The sequence below is a fragment of the Dermacentor variabilis genome, chromosome 6 (genome assembly GCF_050947875.1).
Source record: "Dermacentor variabilis isolate Ectoservices chromosome 6, ASM5094787v1, whole genome shotgun sequence".
In the NCBI taxonomy this organism is placed as follows: Eukaryota; Metazoa; Arthropoda; class Arachnida; order Ixodida; family Ixodidae; genus Dermacentor; species Dermacentor variabilis.
The window spans coordinates 173,029,029-173,046,332 of NC_134573.1; positions in this window are offsets into that span (position 1 = coordinate 173,029,029).

Genomic DNA, 17,304 nt, shown 5'->3' on the forward strand with positions numbered 1-17,304 from the left:
GTGCCCAGGGCTAAGCTGCCAAGGGTCCATCGCCCGAAGAATATCTTCCGAGATCCTCGGCAACGGCCCTGGCCCGCTGGACAGCCCACTCTTGGTCTTCGGGTGCCTCGCTGAGGAGGGTGACTTGCCATCTCTCAGCGAGGCGCCCCGCTTCAGAGGGTCCTGCTGTTGTCTTCCCCCTTCCTCCTGGTCCTTCTTCCTCATGGCGTTGGCATTCCCAAAACACATGGGCCATATTGGACCGTTCGTGCTCGCACCACGGGCAGCCGGGCGACGGGTGCAGCGCGGGCCACCGGCGGTGCAGGTGGTAGGGGTTGGTGAAAGTTCCCGTCTGCAACCGTCTCAGGTCGACCGCCTGGGACCGGGGTTGTGGGGTTGTGTATATTTCCTTCGTTCTTGCATGTAGTGACCAAGCACCTTCGGTACGTTGCCGGAAACTCTTCGACATCGCAGTCGGCGTTCCCGTGTTCCCCAGCTACGTCCGCCGCGATTTGCGTTGTGTTGGTAACGACAGCTGCGGCGCCGGACGTGGTGGCCGCCGCCGTCGCCGTCACTCCTCCGTTGGGGCCCCGCACAACAACGGCAGCAGACAAAGTATGCGCAAAAAAAAAGCATTTTACATAAAACCTGAACATATACTGTCAGCTCGCAGGCATTTCTAAAGCAGACCGATCTGTTAATGGAATGGTCATTTATATTTTACGCATTCTTTTATTTACTTTACTTGATTTAGCCATTCGGTGTGTGCCACTGGGCGTGTGCCCGGCTTGGCCAATCCTTCAGAATGGGTTTGTCCCACTTAGAGAGGTAAAATTTCATAAAATTTTGAGGGGTGTGTAAAAACTGGCTTCTTTCATGTCTTTTTTCCCCAGAAAAATACGAAAATTTGATAGAAAAGAAGACGGTTGCGCCCAGAGCTACGAAAAACCCGACACGTTTATTTATTTAACGCTGAAAAGAATATGATTGTTCCATTATTGCTTCACAAAAGTCCCAGCAGAGCTTCCGCGGTTTCAACATCTAGGCACGATTTCACGTCAAGGTATTGATTTCGCATCAAAGCGTCAAGACCAAGATTTATATTATTCTGTGTCCGATTCAATTCTACTTGACGCGTCAACGCTTCGCTGAGCAGCGGACGAAGCCTTCTGGACGTTGAGGTTCGAGTGCACGTACACAAGTTATTGCACGCGATCCCCTGCGAGCCTGCTGCGTCTGCGTAGCTTGGTGTGCACATTTCTCCAACTCGGACCAGTTTCTTTCACATTCCGCAGAAGAAGGGATATCTGCAGTACGCGACACGCGAGGGGGCTCAAAGGTTGGTTGAAGCAAAGTCCTTGCCCCGACGTGGATGGATCCAGATGTTTCGTAGACTCCCAAACTCTTTCTTTTGACCAAACTTTTACATACATCGAAAGGAGGCGCATCGCAACAGAAGAATTCTGCGGGGAAGCTCTGTACTGTCCTTTTTTTTTTCAATTTTATCCTGAAGAAACCTGTTCTTTTCAGAAATGTTCAACGCTTTTTCGACCACTTACATCTATAGTCCCACTGTGATACAAGAGATACAAAATCCCGAAATGCTGCTTGAATACGTGTCGTACTTTTCTGTGCATACTCCTGCCAACACCCTTACTCGCTCGACAAGCATCATACAGCGCCTTCGTCTTTGTGACATCGCTGCGAATGCGTCTCACACTACATATCCACCTGAGTCGGAGCTTGCATTGCGGCTTACCCTGTGAACGATGCATAAACATAAAAATTGCATGGCCATTAAAGTTGTGACTTTAGTGGTCGATAAACGCAACCGTTTGAGGAGATTACACGTTGCATATGATGAGAGTAAATAGCACGCATAAAACACTACGCATCACCGGTTAGTATAGTAGAGCATTTAATTAAACGCTTTATTTAATCGTCGCTTACAGCGCATACATAGACGAGGGACAAAATGTACGACGAAGACAAGCGCTTGTCTTCGTCGTCCTTTTTGTCTCTCGTCTATGTATGCGCTGTAAGTGACGATTTATACCATGGAATACCAACTAGGCCGCACCCAAACCTTGCTTTACTTAAGCTTCGCTTCGCATATATTCCAACATGTGCGTTGGATCTGCGTAAGTTTTCCTTCCTGACAAATATTGCTGATAGAAAGCATTACTCAGATACCCGAAATGCCTCGACCAGGTTGCACGGAGCCCAAAGGAAACGAGCGCGTTAGCAGAACGTCGAGTAAGAAGTCTTTGTTTCTTTCTTCCTTTCTTTCCTTCCTCCCTTCTTTCTTTCTTTAGCGTCAGATCTCCTCCAGGACGCCATCGTGGGCACTTCGTACTGACCTCTGTCCCGCTCCCAAATTGTTCCGCTATGGTCACTACGGAAGGGAGTAGCTTATTTCTATCTTAAGACCGTACAAGCGTATCTTCTTGCTTCCTTTTCTGTGCGTTGTACATTTTCGTTTGCAGTATGTATTACAGGCGAGCGGCACGGATCGTCGCGCTTGAAACTTGAACTGCGAGATGGATAAAAGCCGGTAGACAGTATGCCCGCCATTGTCTCTTGTTTCGGAGTTCGCCCGCCGCTTCCGTGTAAGTGGCTCCCACTTGCACAACAGGACAATCTGTCTTGGCGATTACGCTTTTATTGTATACGGGTCTCCTCAACTGTAATAGATCTTGCTTTTCGGACTGTCCAGCACCTTCAATGCGGAAGTGACGGCGGGCAGGGTACACAGCCTGAACACTGCGCTCGCATAATCTTGAACAGTGTTCCATTCTCTCTATTTACGAGTATTCCAGGTAGAATGGTTTCCTCCGGTATTTAAAAGTGTGGTTGCGCCCTGGAAATGGCGACACCACTTGATTCCTTTGTACTTCATTGTTCGCGAAAGCCGCGCAGAAGCAACAAGACACAAATAAAATGAACATAAGAGGAGCGGTATCTGACAACACAAGGTTTATCGGAAACCAACGTGATGTGTATCCTCATATTACATAACAAAATGTACACTGATAATGGAAACGTTCCCATGAACTTGCAGTTGTCAGACAGAGTTCTTCGTGTATTCCTTGCGCGCTATCTCAACGGACATGTTCCAACTCGACCGGATTGCCATTCTTCTGCACTTCCTTGTTCGCTGAGGCCACTTAAAAAACGCAATGAAAGCCGAGAAATGGCTCGAAAGCACCCAAGGATATCCACAGATGGTTTTGAATGTGCAGTCTTGAGAGTGTCACTGGAAACACTCGGTGATGAAAGCAATTAAGTAGCTTAGTGCCGGTGGCGTATAGCCAGGAGTGAGTTTCAGTGTCAGAACACTGCCAGGGCTTCATTAATTCCCCTTAGAACAATAACAGACCACGTGCTGGAGGTGAACAGCCTCGGAAACTAAGTCCTGGCTACACCACTACTTCGTCCTATACGTTTGCCACGTCAATCGACTCGCTTAATCGAGAAAGGAACGTGAAATACAAATGATGTGATACGATGTATTGAGCGTACAGGAATTCACGCTAAAATTACTAAAAGAAAATTTCACTCCAGAGTCGTTTAACCAGTGCTGATGGTGGGTAGGGTCGGGCGCATATGTTGAGTTACCGGTGGTCTAATCCTAATGTCGTACGCACACTACAGGTTATAAATAAATTAAAAGAAAAAAAAGGATCAAAAAGAATTTGCCGTGGCTTTGGTGGCAAAGCGCACTGCGGCTTCTTTTATTTTTCTTGGTGGTTGAGCTGTGCGGCGGGCTATGTTCAGAACTGTTATGCTCACAACTACTTACTTGTTAATTAATTGTTTTAAATACTCATTCTTTCTTAAGGCGATTAGGGCATGGAATAGTTTGCCTAGATTTACAACTAGTTGAAACAATTTAGAGAATTTCTTATTATTACTTGAAAACAACTTCAGCGCCTCCCAAATATTAACGTTAAGTCTGTCTTCTTACGTGCACTTTTGCCTAACCTTTACATCAAGCCCTGTAGTACTGTTTCCTACATTTTTAGTAATGTGCTTGTCATATGTTTTTCGCTTCGAATTAAGTTAAAAAATGTTGTGTAAAATTTATTCATTTTGTACTTCCACAATTTTCTTGTAACTATTTATGTTATTCCTGTGCCCTTCATGCATCAATACCTACTGGGTATGGCAGTATGTATAAAATAAATACATGTATACGACGTAAATTTCGCTCTAAAAATAGAAATAAGTGCCGACACTTTTAAGCATGCACGTCGCTAAACTTTGAATACATTTGGGCAGTAAAGCTAAAAAAAGAATATTGCAAAGCGTTCTTTCTTTGTAATCTTTTGGAAACAGTAGGATGCTAGAAAGTAAGGGGCAAAATAAGGCGCATCACTGGCAAACAGCGAATTCGCGATGATGGTCTACGTTAGTATAAGAAACCAGAAAACCTGAGAAAGGGCGACGGTCATAGAAATCTGTGGAGTATACCAATCACTTCCAAAATGGTTTAAGCGATGTATCGCCGGCTCTCGTAGACACTAGCGCCATCGGTGTGCAAGCGCATCAATCAGGGTGCAAATAACTTGACGTACGTCGGGCACAGCTTTCAAGGTCGGCCTTTTCACTGTTACGACAGCACCAGCTTCAGAAATGGTCCAGTTTGGCTTGCTTAAAGTGGGCACAACTTTCACTTAGTGCCGCTATTTTCATCCCGAGCCCCTGTGCTCCGGCCTCGTCGCACCCAGAAAGGGGCATAGTTTGCACAGCCGGTTCGACCTGCGCAAGTTCCACAAACAAGGTGCGTATTATAACAGCTGCCCGAAGAAGTATTCACTACACGAAACCAAACGGAAATTCCTCGTAGCCTGCGTGTGCAGCTGGCAAACGAAAGTTGCGCGCGCTGTCGGCGCAATGTCACTGCATGGACCATACACGGTAATTTATTTATTTATTTATTTATTTATTCACTGACTGACTGACTGACTGACTGACTGACTGACTGACTGACTGACTGACTGACTGACTGACTGACTGACTGTCCAATTGAGTAATGGGGTTGACGTTCCACGGAAAACACTTGTTATATGAAAAACGCCGTAGCTGGACGCTCCGGGTTAATTTTGACCGTCCTGTGCTCTCCAATGTAAACCTAATTCTAACTACATTCTTTCCCTCCGTCCTTTCTTTCTTTTTCGCTCGGGTAAACGCGAAGGCAACGTTGACCACATCTTAAGCTAGCTTGGTACGGTTCCGCAGTTGCACTTTTCAACTTCCGTTAAGCTGTGCGCTACAACATGTAGATAACTGATTCATGTTTCGCCTATTTTTGGTTAGCGCGATGATCAACCCCATTCACGACGAAGGCCTCCGCCAGGGGTCTTCAATTACTCCGTACTGAGTAAGCCAAACCTATCCCAAGCTTGCACGTCTTCTACTGTCAGTACTAGGTAATCCTCGCCGCACTACCTTTCCCTCGGTACCCATCCTGTTTCTCGAATAGAGCACACATTTGTTCAACGTATCACTACACGACTCGTCAACTTCTTTACTACGATGTCATCTTTCAAGTGCTTGTTCTTTAATCCTTACTGCCGTCTTTATGTCTCTGAACCTCACGCCTATCGTCCACCGTTCCATCGCTCGTTGACCCTACATTTCGGTGCCTGTCGAATACGGTTCACTCCTAGGTGCGCCGTCGTTCTGACCACGGGGGAGCCCTTCCTCAGAGGTGCTGCCTCGCCAAGCAAGCGCGCCACTGAAGCCGGCGGGCACACGTGCCTCTTGGAGCTGGCGCCGCCTCTTGGCGGGTCGCGCCAGGTAGCGCCGGGCACCACCGCCCGCGCTGCCCAAGGGAAACGCGAGCCGCGCCGCGGACCGGCTCCATCGGCGTCGACTCCTCAGCGGCTCTTCTTCTTCTTCGCCGCCGCCGCCGCCAGGTGTGTAGCGTCGTGTCCTCCTCGCTTGTCCGCGCACGTCTTCTCTCCCAGCGCTGCAAACAGCCGTGCGGCGCTCGAGGCGAGCGCGCGACGTCTGATGAGCCGGCCGTCGCGGCAGTTATTCTTCCCAGGCGCTCCCTCGTCGTCGTTCGTCGATGCCCACCGGTAGACGACACAGCGACCATACCACTCGAGCTCTTCGTCCCAGACATCGGGAAACCTTGGAAGGATTAGGGCATCCTCTTCGCCATCTCTGTGGAACATCTCCGTCGGGACATCCTTGGAGGATACTTACCGGACTTGGGCAACGCTGCGACACCATCAGTGCAGCTGCGCGGCGGGGGCAGTCACAGGTGTTACACTGAGCGCCTAAGCGAAGTCACCGAGCACTACTACGCTGATCGCCTACTGCCCAGATCGGTCGACGATTTCGAAGTGTTGCGAGCCCATCCTAACCTTTTAATCGAAGAGGATACGAGAACTCGGCGGCAACTCGGCGACGCAGGATTGTGAGTGGCGCAGCCGCAGAATTCGCGAAAAGCAGCGAAACTCTGTTCGACATTGACAAAATGTCGTGTTTGTGACTTCCCCATTTTTCGGGTTTCGTTCGTTGGACTGATCGGTTTGAAACGGAATGACGTAACTGTGGATGTGCGCAGTCTGTGTGTGGAAGTGCATGGGAACTGAATGATGGGCGTTTCGCTGTTTACGTCACGCATGGCGCGCTACGCAAGAAATCTCTCTAGCCCATGCTTAGTTGCGTGCTAACGGGCTATTTGGGAGTGATTCGTCTACAGCGCACTTATTCAGTTATCCGTGAACAACGCATTTCCATTGCGCAAACAACACTCGCCGGAGCTGCAGACGAATGAGATGTGCTGTTCCATTTAAACAAGATTTTTGCTAAAGAAGGAGTCGTCTGAGTCGTTGGTTTACCAAATGATCTGCTTAAACACCGCTACGTTTTTTAAGCAATAACGAAGTTTATTTCATGATAATTCAGAACAAAGTGCACGCTTACACATTCAAGGTGGCAGGTCAGAGTATTGCTTCGACACCTGACGGCTTTTCTTTTGTTGTGCCCCGATTTTGCTAGTTGTGCAAGAAGAATATCGCCTAGCTCTAACAAGGATAAACATAGTCCAGGATTTGTTGAAAGACAAGCCGATTTATTAATAACAAGTTATCACCGGCCTGCGTTATCAGCGCCATAAGCCCACACCCCCGCTACGTGAAATAATTCCCACGCTTGTCGTTCAGCGCCCTCGTACGGAATCTCCTACATCGTCGAGTTCACTGCAGCACCGCTCTAGGCAAATTGAATTTTTCGAGAAACAGTGAAAAGTGATCCACAAAACCTTGTGCTTCGTTGCTAGCTACACGGGTGTCATCACGTGAAAGGACGTTCCAACAGTCTGCGCGGGAATATCGCCAAAGTCACTCAGGTAAGGCTTGATCAGTATCATTACACGTTCTGTTTGATTACCTATGCTGCTTAAGCTAACGCTTTCACAGTACCACATACGAATGTTTGTGAAGAAAAGGTTGTCTTGTCACCGTTGCGCTGAACTTGAAAGTGATAAAACAAAGAGAAGCACCCAGATTGGCAAGTGAGCGTCGCCATAACTGATGATATATTGCGAGAAATTATTTCACTTCTCAAACTTGGAGCGCTTGAGCGTTTTTCAGAAACAACATTTTTTAACTACCATATCTGTTGGAGTACAGTACGCACTGACGCCGCATAGGCGGCATCAGTACGCACTCAATACGCACAGTACTCTGGCCATAAGGTATACACCTAGAAGCATGCATGCTGCCTGTCAACACTTTGAGCGATCGCCAATATCTGGCGACCGTCACCCATTCGAGGTGACCGGCATGCTAGAGCAAGTCGCTCGAGCTGACGCAGCGGCTGCTCTGCACATTATATGGCTAGAATCTGTTAACGCTAACTGTCGGAGCGTTAAGTGCTGCAAGTCGCAATTGACACTCCAACTCCAAGAAGAAAATCCACCAGTGGCTATCAACATTTCGATGCAGCCTTTAGGACCCTGCTAGCTACCCTTCACTAAAGTGCTGTCAGCACGGCGACCCCGATACGTAGACAAAAATGCATAAGTGATACATAGTTTTACTAATATAAGAGAGAGAGAGAGAGAGAGAGAGAGAGAGAGAGAGAGAGAGAGAGAGAGGATTAACAAGACGCACGTCTGGTTTGCTACCCTGCACTGGGGGAAAGGGGTATGGGGATGAAGAGAGAGAGAGAAAGCACAGTTTCGCGTTATTAACATGAAATTAAAGGAGAAGTTGGCGCCTCTGTCGGCGCCGGCTGCTTCTCTTCGCAGCACAAGTAAAGCTGAAAGCACTGTAGACAGCCAAATATCACAGACATTTGTGAAGTTCCGCGCACAGAAGGGAGTAAAAAAGGAGAGTAAGAGAGACGCGCAGTTCTGTGAACAAGTAGAATTGTATTGAATGCCGGGACTTTACGTGCCAAAGCCATAATTTGATTATGAGGCACGCCGTAGTATGGGACACTGGATTAATCTTGACTACCAAGGAATCTCTAACGTCCCCCCAATGCACGGAACACGGGCGTTTTCGCATTTCGCGCGCGTCGAAATGTGGCCACCGCAGCCAGGATTTGATCCAGCGAGCTCGTACTTAGCTACAGCGGCGCAACACCATTGCCGCTAAGCCACCACGACGGTTCTTTGTAAATAAGCGAGAATGTACAAAAGAGTCTGAAAACATGCACATCGCTTGAGTTTCATAGACGAAACGGCTGACGTAGTTACACGTATCTACATGACAAGACCCCTAACACCATATAATAAAACCAGACGTGAGCTACACAGATGCGACATATACACCTTTTGGTATTTAAAGAAAATTGTGATAGTGCGGTCAGCCACGAACATTTAGTATGAGTCTAATAGTTTTGTTTCCTTCAAAACGGTTTTAATTAGCACAAGTGCTCTTTTCTGTAGCCCTATTGTCGGCCATGGGCGAAATGAACCATTTGTATTTCTATAGTTTAAACTAAAACGAGCCCCATAAGTAATATTGAAGGAAACAATCGCCCACCTTCTCTGTGAGTGTCCCCGCTTCAGTGCGCCCAGGAAAAAGCTCTGAAGAGTGTGAGATAGTCTTGACAAATGTCCTTTGTCGGACGAAAGGGTCCTGGGACACTGGCCGAGACCGTCTTCAGCACAGAAGGCTTTGAAAGCGTTGTTGCGCTTCTTGCGGAGAACTGGCCTTAGAGACAGACTTCAAGGAGTGCCGTATTCTCCTTTTTTCATCCCCCTCCCTTTTTGTTTGCTCTTCTTTCATTTGTTTCTTTTCTGTTATCTTTTATTCCCCTTACACCCTTTCCCCAGCAAAGGGTAGTCAGCCGGTCTGAGAACTGGCTAACCTCTCTGTCTTTCCGTCTATTCCTGCTTCCTCCTCCTTTAGTCTTTTCATTTGAGTTAGATCAAGGGCGCTACTTGTTCAGGCTTCTTTGTGGGTGTATATGCCGCCTTGTTCGAAAATTAAGCAGGAGTATCGGCGCAGCAAGTTCTTCAGCTTAGCTGTAATAATCGCAGCAACTGTATGATTTTAAGTGCTTGTGACTGCAAGGTATTGTGGTCGCGCATATATGACGCCATGTTACAAACAGCGTCTAACAACGGGTCGTTGTCAATGTTTCTGCGTTGTTCAAATAAGTTAACAAGCGATATTTAAAATATAGGAATTTAAGAATATGTTGCTATTTTGGAGTTGCATGCATCGCGTGCATTGCTAAAACTGATATAGGAGCAAATTTACATGCAAGATATGCTCTTTGTTAACGCGATCTTTGGAACCCAGCATAAATGAAGTCAAGAAATTTCAATTGGCCACATTGTGCAACGCAACGCCTGCGCAGTTGTATACAGAGGCTTCCACGACGATATATGATTTATGTCTAGTTTGAGATTGAGGGTTTGCCTGAGAGTGCGTAATATTTTACCTAGATCATCCTGTTGCTGACATTTCTCGTTGACGTGTAGTTTCTTGATGGCGCTGCTTCATATCTAGCATCATAGTGAGTAATTACCACAGTGAAAAAAAAATCGATGGCTGTGGCAATAAGTATAACGTTTGTAGCGTTTATTGGCAATCACGTTATTGACTAATATGATTTATTTCCTCTTTTCTCATTACAATTAATTTCCGTCATATGCTGCCTGTGCTCTTGTCCACATGTAGAGGGATCAGGGCATTGCCTAGTTGCTAAGCAACGTGTTTCTTGACCTCCTTCATATATGTACATATTAAGGAAAAACAAACAAACAACATAGAAGAGAGGCGTAATCAATTGTGATTGCCAAATGTTATTTAATGTTTTTGCCTGTTGTGCATATTATTAGTACACAAGGGACTTACTTTCGTGTTTTGGGGCACTAGTGAGAAATGCACTTCGCCCGTGTCTGATCGCGCTTTGTGTGGCTTTAAGAGGAAGCTTCGATGCCGCCTATTCAAACGCATGTAGAACGCAGAAACATTGTTCTGACATAACCACCGGACCGATTTTAAATAAATTTGTTGCCTTCGACACAAAAAGTTAAATACTAGTGACTGTAAGAAGCAGAATTGCCATTTAAGGCATCAATTCCTTAAAAGGAATTTTCAAGAATTGGTGAGTCTGAAAGAAATATAAGCCCCAAGCTTATAGAATCGTAGCTCTGCTGCAAGAAGAATAGATATCGCAGTTCTGTAAGCTGCAACCGTTAGAGCACCCAAAGCAGACAAATTTTATATATCCATTTATATTTTACGTCAATTTGTTACATCGTTTACAAGGGTTTCGCAAAAGTACTACTCACACATTATGGTATATTTGAGAGTGATACATAATACATCAATTTTATCCACTTTCGATGTATTATTAGATTCAGTTTACAGAATTTTGATATCTTTTTCATTGCTGAGTAACAGAGTTGTAAAATTGATCGTCTCGTTTTCTGAGAATTTACTATTTTAAACAATATTTATTGAAAAATTCCCCGCTTTAATCGAAAACTCGCTATCAACAGTCACTACATTTTACCTTTTTCTTTTAAATGCGACAAGCCTCAACAAATTTGGTGCGATGTTTTCGGAGAAAAATGATCTGTCCTTTCCCACGTATTTAGGCAGTAAGCCCTCGAGCTACAGCTTCCGCCTAAATATTAACAGTGGGTGTATCGCAAGAGAAGCATCGGCCTCGAGGCAACGTTTCGACAAGAGTCGACTTGACACCGTCGGGACCTTGTCTCCAGGCCGTCGTGGACTTGTCTTTGACGAAGGGAAAGGCGCCTTGCCGAAACGTCGGATTTTGCGGCCGAGGCTTTCCTCGTCAGGCCGCTGCTGGTCTCTTCAATATTTCATCTTCCCGTAAACAATTTGCCTTGCTTAATTTAACTTTAAAACAGCCCCACATTAAGTTCTCCAAATGTGTTTACTTTCTTCGCGGACACTGGCTTTCGAGAATCCAGCAAGAGTGGGCCACGCATTTCAGTGTTTCACACTGACTCTAACAGATTGGTCCAGGTATAGCCCTCAAACGAATAGCTCCGTAGAACCGCGCATACATATTAAGATTGGTCGGAAGCAACAGATGTCGGTCAGGAGCACTTTCGGTCGTGTGATTTATGGGGAAACTCGGAACCAAACTGTTAAACAAAATTAAATACGAAGAGAACAGAGGCCTGCAGACGTTTGTCAAGTGTTTCCGCGCGCACTGTGTGGGCGTTGCGGGCGGTCCACAATTATCCTCGCGGTCATTCTTGATCATTTAACGCCCGAAACGCAACACTTCCTGTTTTTCTTGCAGCACCGCTTTCGTGCAGGAATGACACTGCGTTATTTATTTCGAATCCGAACGAGCGCCACGTTGCGACATCAACGACAGGAAACAAATTTTCTCTGTTCTAGGCGCGTGCCAGACCTTCGGCGCAAGCTGGTAAAGGCGCCAGCAACCGCCAGCTCTTCCACTTAATTGCCACCGCGGGCGATTACTTAACGAGGTGGGAAAGGCGGTACTGCTTGCTAAAAGTGGCCGCGCGCAACCGTTGCTAAATATAGCTCTAATCTCTGTTGCTGCCGACCGATCCTATTATGTATGCACAGTTCTACGAAGCTATTTGTTTGAGCGCCTACCTGGACCAGTCTGTTAGAATCAGTGTGAAACACTGAAGTACGTGGCACACTTTTGCTGGATTCTCAAAAGCCAGTGTCCGCGAAGGAAGTAAATACATTTGGAGAACTTAATGTGGGGCTGTTTTAAAGTTAAATTAAGCAAGGCAAATTGTTTACGGGAAGATGAAATATTGAAGAGACCAGCAGCGGCCTGACGAGGAAAGCCTCGGCCGCAAAATCCGACGTTTCGGCAAGGCGCCTTTCCCTTCGTCAAAGACAAGTCCACGACGGCCTGGAGACGAGGTCCCGACGGTGTCAAGTCGACTCTTGTCGAAACGTTGTCTCGAGGCCGATGCTTCTCTTGTGCTACACCAACTGTTGATACTTTGGTGGAAGCTGTATACCTCGAGGGCTTCCTATCTAAATACGTGGGAAACTACAAGTCATTTTCCTCCGCGACCATCGCACCAAATTTGTTGAGGCTTGTCGCATTTAAAAGAAAAAGGTAAAACGTAGTGACTGTTCATAGCGAGTTCTTGATGTAGGCCGGAAATGTTTTAATAAATATTGCACAATGTCGCAAATACTCAGAAAACTAGGCTACCTATGTCAAATGCGGAAACACTTGACGAACGTCTGCAGGTCTCTGTTCTCTTCGTATTTAATTTTGTTGTATAGCTTGATTCCGAGCTTCCCCATAAATCACACGACCGAAATCCTGCGATGCGAGGATATACTTCTTTGGTTTGTATGGTTTGGTATGTTGTGCATTGCGTAGCGAACAGCCAACAGGTGCCCTTACAAGACGAGCGATGTCTTCGCGCTTACTTGCTTGGGATAAAAATATTTTCAGAGAAGTTACTTACGCGAAACCATAATCACGGATGTGCATGTCGATGTGGCAGAACTTGTTGCAACTTGCGGCTTCAGCGACTATTTTTTTTTTTTCGCACTGCTCGAACGTTATATCTTAGCTCTCACAACATATAGACGAATACTAGCTCAAATTCCACGTTCACGCAACGACATTACTCGCTGATTTTTAACAACAATTAGTTCTTTGCTGAATGAAAAGAAAACAACAACACTAAAGACCACACATCTGCGGCGATCATCGTGAAGCACGCACACCGACATTTTCATCTCGCGCCAGTTTCCCGTTGAAATTGGACTGCACTGACTTCCGCTTCACGAGTACGTCTCGCGTGCGACTGTTTGGCCTCACAACAACACAACTTCCCTCCCGCTCCTCATCCCTCCATCATTTCGACGCGCGTTCCCGCTCCTTTATCAAATGCTCACTGAGCCCCGACAACCGAGTGAATAACGCGACATGGCGATTCGCACGCGCGCCGGCGTCGGGAGATGCATTGTGCGCGAAAACAAAGGCGCATGCGCATACACACTCCGCCGCACTACAAACAGCCTCGGCGCACGCACACGACGAAGACCGCGCGCTAATGAGACGGCTCCTCGACGGAGCGGGACAATAGAAGTCAGGAGGTCGCCCGACGAGACCCAACTAGGCGTGACAGCGGCAGCGTGGGCGCACCGTGAACTGCGGGACATGTATGTGCTCGGGTAAGCAGTGAGAAACGACGTTATGGCGTCTTCGCGGAGAAGAGACACGGGGTCGACGATACCAGAGGGCGGGGCCACAGGGCTTCAGGTGCGCCCGCGGATTTATTTGCGCTTTCAGAAATCTATTACGTTCGAAGTCGGCCCTCTTCTCTGGCGGAATTCACCGTACGTTATAGAAACGCAACAGGAGGTCGAATCACTTTTCCCAAGGCCCCCTGGCAAAGCTTTACGCATGCACGACAAAACATTGCCCAAAGCGCCATATTATTATACGTTTCATTGTGACTTTCGAATTACGTTAGTAAATATATGCCCATATACTGATATATTTGCTGGCTTCGTTATTGTGACCACTGCCCGTAAAATATTGTGAGCAAGATAGAGAGAGGGAAACAAGGAAAGACAGAGAGGTTAACCAGACCGACGTCCTGTTCGCTAGCCTTCATGGGGGAGAGGGCGATCAGGAATTAAAAGATTATCGACGCACCTGTACTTAATACTCGACCAAGAGGCCGATCTCTAAATTTATGGCCCTAATGTGTTCGGTATCTTTTTCTGCTATTTCATGCTGGTTTAAGACAGGTTGACTTCGACTCTTGGAATGCGGATGAATCAGTTAACGGCATACAAGGCTCGTATTCACAAATGCTCTTAAGTTAGAAACGTTCATAAGGGTAAACGCTAGCCAATCCTAATGCTGAACATATTATTAGGGAAGGCCACCGGCCAGTGGAACATAGAACGTACGGAGGAAAAGCTTTGCGAATCCGGCTTCTGATCGTTCAAAGGCCGGGCAGGGTCACACCGGCGTTCGTTGCCGGTATAGGTGTCACTGTGGCACTTAGCGCTTTGCGTGGTCGGTGAACTTCACGCTGAAACATCACTTTCGTTCATGCAACGAGTGGACATTGAGCTTTGCTGCATTTCGCCCAATGACTTTTTTCCTGTGTAAGCTAATCACCTTCACAATATCTTTCTTTACAAACTAAACACAAATGAAGTACTGGCAACTACTTTTGTTAGAGTAACTTACTGCCTCATACTTAAACGCAATTTCAGAGGGTCTTCGCATTCAGCTATGGAGTATGTCCGCTCTTTCAATAAGGAACGTTCACACTGCTTTGTGCCGTGGTATAGAGTGAACATTTTGTATTGGGAGAGTGCAAAAACTCTTAAAGATGAAGTTTAAGTTTGTTTTATTTGCAGTGGTGAGTCTCGCACACGGCACGTACTTATACAACAGGGTGAGCCTCACTAAAGTGCAGCAATCCGTCACTTTCACAAAAGGAGTTTATCACCGTTCCCGTTGTTCTTAAAATATTAACGGCTTAAGCTTTAAAAAGGCCAGTCTGCAAGAACCGGTATAGAGGGTAAAAAGGGGGCTATATATACATACAGCACGTTCTTCGCGCAGGAGCTATACGTGGTAGCAGGTTATCAGGGAAAACACAGGTGTATCGCAGTACAGTAGTTCTAGACTGGGGCGCCCGGGCTTCCTATTAGAACAATATTTAAAAAGAAAACAGCACGAGTCAAAACACAGCTTTTCACCTGTAGCGTTTTTAACTTTGACCTCACTCGCAGATGGTTAAGATAGCGTTTTATTTTTTTTTGCCTGACTATACCGACCGCTTTTCAGCGTGACACACGGACCAACTTTCCAGCGGTGTACAGTACACTGCTTGACACCGTTAACAGTGGCCGAGGCGTCGTGTCTGCCTCGTGCGGCCCTTATTCGGCACGCGGTAAAAACGGTTTTCCGCTTGTCGGCTGAAAAAAGCTCCCGCGCCGATACCTCCTCGTTGTAGGCTGTTCTGTTTCAGTTGTGCATTATCTGAGTCGGTGGCGGTGTCCGCTCTCTAAACCACGACGTGTGCAGAGCAGCCCCTGACCTGCTTAAGGAACGGTCGACGTACGGCGGGGAAGAAACGTGCTTTGTCCAGCTTCTGCTGCGTTCATTTCAAGCGCGCTACTTCACCCCTCCGCCCCTCCGTCCCATCCTTTTCTGTTTTTCTTCGAAAGTTTGCTCCGCGGCAGAATATGTTTGGTGCGTGCAAGATATATACATGTATAGTTGGTTACGTCTGACGAAATCTAACAAGGATCTATGGTGCGGACCATATATGCACAGGTGGTAGTCAGGTGGGCGGCTTGTGTGTAACCCCACTTTTGAATAGCTCCTTGATGAGTGCAGTTCGGGACGATTCCACAAGAGGTGCCGTAGATCTGCGAAGACAGTTGGGCGAATGAAGAAGGGACAGGTCGCGCCGAAGGGAGGCCTACGATCCGGAGCCCACGGACAGGTTGTACATGGCGTCAATGCAGAACCCACAGGTATCCTTCTTAACGCAACCTCCTCGCGGCGGTGATCAGACCGGGCGGGAGGTATGATCCACACGGAGTTATCAATACTCGTGTGGAGTATCGAAGGATTTCCATTTTTGATAGCCATGTGAGCTCAGGGTCTTGCGGGAAGAGCGGCAGTGGATATGTCACTGGTGGTTGGTGACTGGCCGCGTCTGCCTGGATGTGTCCTTGCGAAGATGACCGGGGTATACCCAAACCATTCGCACCATGCACGTTAACGTCGACACTTCAAGGCGCACCTTTTTGGCGAATGGCAATCCGTTCAATACCTTGAGAAGGTCTTTCACCGCTTGGGCTGAATCCGTGTATATAACTAGATTTTTATGCTTCTTGTGGTAGTTTTGATCGCAAGGTGGTCAATGCGTCATATATATCACTCAGAGGGGCTACTATAGACGGAGGCGCAAGTGGTACGTGATAGGGGCATGATTAAGTCAGGACAGGTTATGGCAGTAGCAACTACCTGGCCGGTGACGCTGGCATCGGCAAAAGCCTGGACTTCTCCGATGTCTTCACAGGCAGACGGCAGCTGTGTAGTCGGTCGCGGGTTTAGACAGCGGATGCGATCAATATGCTTTCAGTTTGCTAGTTACTTGCGCGACCATGGTGGTAGGTTTATATGACCCTGCGATAGAGAAGTGGCGTGGTGTCCCATATAATGGTGTAAGGCTCGAAATGCTGGACTAGTTGAAATCTTGAGATGACGGGACGAGCGCCGCTGGTGAACTGCTTCATCTAACGTGCCGAGGCCTGCTTCCCCCTAAAGAAAAGGAATGCGGGTGAGGCGTGGAAGACGGATGGTGGTTCGCATTGCATCTCTGTTTGTCACCTCTAACCGGTCCCAGTACTTAGCCGTCATATGTTGAAATTGGGCTTGATTAACGAGTCTTGGCTTCCATATACCACGGGCATGCAATCGGGCTATCTCAGATCTAGCGCCGCCGGCCTTTGAAGAGATGCGCCTAACGAGGTGCAGCACTTGGGTTGAGCAACGGCGCGCACGGCGCAGGCGAGACAGAAGCCGCAATATCGAGGCCTAAAATGCGAACAGGCTACACGTGAGGAACAGGACGACGGCAAAGGGTAGGAGAAAGAGATCCGCTCTGCAGCCGGCGGTGGCCCCAACGATTAATAACTGAGATCGGGGGCGTCTTTCTAGCGAGAGCTAAAGATCGATGGCCTTGCACCAATTAACCTCCTGCAAAGCGCGCTCCCGCATATCCAACTCACGCTGGGTGAACCACACGGAGATATCATCGGCACACCTCGGATAACGCTTCCTGGTTTTCCAACCATGCAGCACGCGCAG